The sequence below is a fragment of the Engraulis encrasicolus genome, chromosome 14 (genome assembly GCF_034702125.1).
Source record: "Engraulis encrasicolus isolate BLACKSEA-1 chromosome 14, IST_EnEncr_1.0, whole genome shotgun sequence".
In the NCBI taxonomy this organism is placed as follows: domain Eukaryota; kingdom Metazoa; phylum Chordata; class Actinopteri; order Clupeiformes; family Engraulidae; genus Engraulis; species Engraulis encrasicolus.
In genome coordinates, this window is record NC_085870.1 from 4969899 (window position 1) to 4975766 (window position 5868).

At 39.6% G+C, this 5868-nt stretch overlaps 1 long non-coding RNA gene across 1 annotated transcript; it reads right to left on the minus strand.

Annotated features, from left to right (window-relative positions):
• Positions 1-905: 905 nt before the first annotated feature.
• LOC134461993 (uncharacterized) lies at positions 906-5399 on the minus strand. Its single transcript, XR_010037470.1, has 3 exons — positions 4994-5399; positions 3955-4100; positions 906-3371 (listed from the first exon to the last, which is right to left on the minus strand). It is a non-coding gene; the product is annotated as an uncharacterized LOC134461993 (long non-coding RNA).
• Positions 5400-5868: the final 469 nt, after the last annotated feature.

Below are 5868 nucleotides of genomic sequence, written 5' to 3' on the forward strand. Positions count from 1 at the left end.
TAGAACTAACGTGAATCACCCAGATCGGTGAGGTAAAAGGTGACCCGCCAGCATTCATTCACCGCGTTCAACATTTCAACTGGTAAGTCCATTTTTATAAAAATGTGTAAATTTACACATGGTTAATGTTTTGACCGGGGTTAAGCAAGTTCAATTTGAACGGAATGGCTAACCTTAGCAAGCAGCTGTCTACCAGCTAGCTTACTGTGTGCTCAGATAGTGGTTGTGCTACTGTTGAGATATAATGGGCTATGGCAGATAGTATATTCATCTGTTTTTTGTTGTTTCACTAAAAGCCCATGATGTGATATGTTGATGAGCAAGGATGAGACGTGTGCATTTGACGTGCAAGTGGATAGTGTAATGATCGAGTGCCCCAGCCCAGCCATCCTTGAAAAATCTGTGCATGTAAATTAACCGAGATGTAGAACTAGTTGCTTCGTCGAAACAATCTGACTTCGCTGTAGTAGCGATGTGTGTGAACATATTGTAGCACATACTCTGTGTGTACGTCTATTCCAGGCAACTGATTACTGCCCGTCTCTCTTTCGCTAGCTGCTACTGCTGCCATTGGTTTTCTTGACCAAAAGCTTTTTTATATTTTTACAGTGAAGATGGGACTGGGACTGGGACTGGGATGGATGAACTGATGGCAAAGCCGAGTACCTACCAAAGAAGTGACTGCACGAGAATGCCCCACAGACCACGGCAGAATGCTGACAGGAACAGCAACAAAACCAACTTCAGATGCATCATGTTACTTTTACGTTTCTGACATACCATGGCCACAAAGTAGTAACTTCTATTACATGTGACATGGGGTCAGCCCTATATGCTCCCACATCCCATTAGTCCCATAGCTTCCACAGAGGTTATCTTGTATTGTATTGTTATTGAACTGACGTGGGTTTAAGCATGATTCCACCCTGGTTGTGGTTTAGTTAAGTCCATCTCTACTATTATGAGTAGAGCATGGTTAGAGGTCATTACATTGTGGTTTAGAGGTAGGTATGGCTGGTGTTAACTGACTGTTAGGCACGATTTCAATGAGGTTAGGGAAAGGTTTTTGGGTGGAACAGTACCATTGCCCTGCGGGACAATTCAGTCTATTTTCTTTCCCCTTTTTTGTTTTCAGTGTTTGTGATGTGGGACGGGCTGTGGGAACATAGACACACTCCCTTTTGTAGACACTATTACTCAAAATTGTTACACATAATAACTTGACCCTTCCCTCTCATTCCAGTCTCACATCAAAAACATCACCAAATCTGCCTTTTTCTATCTCAAGAACATCTCCAGACTCCGGCCCTCACTCTCCGACTCTGTGACCGAAACACTTATCCATCCTTGAAAGGCGCTATATAAAACCAAGTTGTTATTATTATTATTATATAACAAGATATGTCTCAATTGTTTAACAGTTGACCAATAACGATTATCTAACCCTTACAGTGACAGTTAAGGGTTTATCGAAGTGAAAATACTGTAGGCCCCTAGGCCCTACAGGGGCAAATTATTATCAGCAGTTGTAGCATACCAGCTATATTGTATTGATGGTATTCATAGAACCAGTGTTTCGCAGCCTTTTTTTAGGCGAGGCACCCTTCCAATTCATGAAAAATTTCAAGGCACCCCAAACCAACAAGCATCGCATCCGATACCACACAAGCTTAGAAAAGTAACACATTTGGTCACACGACCTACGTTTGAAGTTGCAGCTTACTGGGGTGACCTAAATTTACTTTATTGTGCGTAAATGGCAGATGAAAGATTCCACTGACTAGCATTAACTTATCAATTTAGACAAATATATCTTATATTACATAATTTATTTATCAGCCACTTTTCCCCGGCACCCCTGTTGAGAAACACTGGACTAATCGATATATCTAGTCACGAAAAAAAAGAGACTTACTCCAACCTTTGACAAACCTTCCTGGCCTCTTGCACAGGGATGAAAAAATTCTTTCAGCTCACATTGGTCTTTAAATCTGCATAGTAGCTTATTTACTCCAAGATACAACGTCCAATTCATACGTGCTGGACAATTTTAGGATTCAATAAAGCTGATATAGTACCCATTTGTCAAGAGTAAGAGCATGTCAGAAGATTGAACAAAGGTCTCGACTCTAGGCTTCTTTGTGGAAAACTAACAGTCTATAGCAGCCTGTAGATGGAGTAAACATGTACAGCATCACAACTTCTTCACTGTTACAAATATGTGGCATATTTGGATAGTACGTGCCTCTTTCACTGCTTGTAAATATTGTAATTATTGATGGCTAGTCTTCCTCTTGTTATTTATGCCTCCAATAGATACTTTGACTAGAAAGTTAACTTGGCTCAGTTCATGCTGAAAAGAAGATACAATTATTGACAAAGACGAACATTTATTAAATCTGTTCAATTGTGTTTCTGCAGGGAAAGAGCAAGAACAAAATACAGGAAATTGATCTGAAGTGCACAAAATGTGTATCAATGTGAGGTTAGAATAACGTATTAGTTGCTTAAAGATGGCTTACAAGTCTACATCAATTGCACGATTTAAAGGATTTATAGGTTGCATGCATAGAAATACTGAAACATGCAGTGAAATTAGAGTTGTGTGCCTATACTGGGCGTAGCAAGGTTTCTCGCAGGGGAGCTGTCCGCAGCAGCCTCCTCTGGTCTTGGTGGACACGTCGTGGAACTCATCCCTATCTGCAACCTTGGTTGACCACCTCAGTGCTATGATGTGTTTGGCCTCGGCTTGGATGGCAGGTTGACTGCAGTTAAACATGGGAAGAAAGATAAACCAAGTTGTGCAGAATTATATAAACAAGACTGAACTGGGATATACATACATTTAGGAAAATCATGGTGTAACAAAGAATGGTGTAACTGAACCTTGGGGCCCACCTCTGACCCAATAAACAACAAAACCCACAGACCAATATTATTTGAAGGCACACTTGGAATACTGTCCACATTGCGCCCAGTTTGAGAATGAGTGTAATCACTCTACTTTCCTTCTGGCCTCCAGCGCTTTAACCCATTGTAGCCTGGAGACACATATACGCTGCATTCAGGTTCTTGAGATTTTAATTAAAAAATGTGGGTATGTTAGAGCTGAATGAACACATTGTAATGGATAACGTGTGTGGTGAGTTGTATAGTAAGTGAGTGCGTCTGAGAGTGCTTGACTGATTGTATAGTTAGCTTTTTTTTTCCAATGATACAAGCATGTCATGTTCTGTATTCGTGTACAATAAAAGTGTAGTACTAGACTACAATGATGATACAGGCCTTGTTTATCTGCGGTTTTCTTGACAGATTTCATTTGACTGGCTCTCTGATCCAGGTGTTGTGGGCAGTCAGGCTTTGTTGATTATCTGCATAAATAATACACATAAAGTCAGATGATCCATGATCAGTGCAAGCTTGCAATGTCAGCTAAATTGATACTGTGCCATTTGTGGAAATAAGCTCATATTACGCCTCCCCTTGAGTTAAATGATCGAGGTTTACCTTCCTCCTGTAATTTCAATCGTTTTCAGAGTATGGACTACCTCCATGCTCCATGCTAGTGATAAACATTGAATCCTATGAGACCAGCTGGCGGCTAGAGAAAGGTAGAACTCAATCATTTAACTCACAGGGAGGTGTGATATGAGCTTATTTCCACAGCACAGTAGTAGTAGTAGCTTTATGTCCCAGTATTGGCAATTGTTTTGCAGTGGGTGGTACACTTCTCACACCCGCACACACAAAACATTTAACAGATAAAGAATTTTAAAAAAAAGGTAGAGGGGTTAAGATAAAATAGTAATCTAAAAGAAAGCTCTACAGAATAAATCTAAAAAGTATCACTTCAACACTTGATTAGTAAAATAAGGTTTGATTGTACCACATTAAGATGGTAAGTGGGTTACTTTTTACCATTTCCATACATGGATGCAATATACTGTATAATACCACAACGCAGATGATGTCCAGAAAGATCCCGGTTGGGCGAAGGTCCAACTCGGTCATGGCACCAATGTGACAGACATTGTCTTGTGTAGGGCTAGTCTGTATGGACATCAGTAGGCCGGTTTGGTCTCAGTATCCCTTTTTTATTTCTGAAAATACAGTGTGATACAGATGTGGGAATTACAGCAGATCTTACAACAGATTACTTCTATTCATCTTCCACAATGTTCTGATTAAAACCAGTGTGTGTGTGTGTGTGTGAGTGAGACAGTGAAGAACGCACTTTATAGTATACAATGACAGACATAAACACATTAAGTACATAAAACAATAAGTGAGGCTACTCTACATGAGGTTACATTGTGGAATATACTACAACAGTAGGCCTACTGCCCTACAAAATGCAACATTTTTAATCCGTGCTTAACATACCAAATCAGTTTAACTTATTTAACTGCATTACGTGACAATACATGATTCATATTCAAGAGAGCGAAAATAGTCTCGGACCGTTCATGAACATAACTGGACAGATCTAGTCCCAGAATGTTCTGAAGTTGAACTAGTAAGCCAAGCACTGGGAGGTACCTTTAATGTACCAGTACTATTGATATTCATACCATTTGCTAGTGACCAAGCTATCCACCTTGAATTCGCAAACTAATCAATTCAGCTTGCTTGTTTTCTATGGTGTGATAAGTAACTGGTAATTTGTTGTGTAGTGATGCCTGCTAATGCTATTTTTCTAGCACTAGCACCCTCCTAGAAGAGTAAGTTATCGCTAGTTGACGTCTCGATCCCATTCAAAAACTGGAGCGTCCGCCAACATTGTTATTGAACAACGTTGGTAATGTTTCTTAGCATACCATCTACTCTGTTTTGCCAACAAATGACTCGTTGTCTGCGGTCACTCTGACTGTGCTACTTATGACAATAATTCAATTAGCATTACCACGGTGAAAATGAGACCACGTAGCCGGCTATTTCCAACGTTTTGTCAGGTTACACAACGGCAAATGCCTTTCAAAATTGTCTACATTACCTGTGAGAAAGTGTGTCAAACAACTAACACGATGATGGAGGAGATTTGGTTCCCGGATCCCCTGGATAGGCCGCGAGGAAGCCAAGAAGAACTTGGAGGCAGCTGTCATCCTCAACGTATCTCGACAACATGCATCCACTCCTTTTAAAACTTCATGGCCAACAAGCTAATTTTACGAATACATTTCCCTAAAGATAAAACTCTAAGCCTTTCACTTGAAATGTTGACAGTACTAGTCCCAATTACTCACAACCCTTTTTGGTCATATTTCGAATAGAACCAGCTTTCCTCCTTGATCCATTCATGTCATGTAGGAGGTGTTACGCTTCAGGCCAAAGCAGTCGATAACACCAGATTGGCACTAGTCCCGCCCGTTTGCGTCAGTGGTTCCGCCCACTGACTTTGATGGGTGAGATTGACAGATTAATTTAATTAACGGTGTGCTGAAACACACGTAACATGAAATTAAATAAATAACTTAAATAATGAATTGAATTGCGAAAGAAATATTTAACATTACATTATATAAATTGGCATTTAATTCATAAATTATATATTTAATGCCAATTTTAATTATTTAATTCTACTTTAAATTAATTAGTGACACATTCAATTAATTATTTGTTGGTGTATTTATTTAATTAAGCGTGGCTCATTTAGTTATTACATTAGCAGATTGTCATGCTGCTTCATGAGGTAGGCCTATATCCGATTCTTTTTTATTATTGAGGAGAGTTTCCAGCGACATAGCTCTTTGGCCAATATTCTGAATCCAATGTGGCCCTTTGCCCAAATGAATTGCTCACCACTGGTCTAAAACAACTTTGGTCATGCTTTATAAAGCAAAAAGTCCAAAAGGAATCACAGTAACAAAT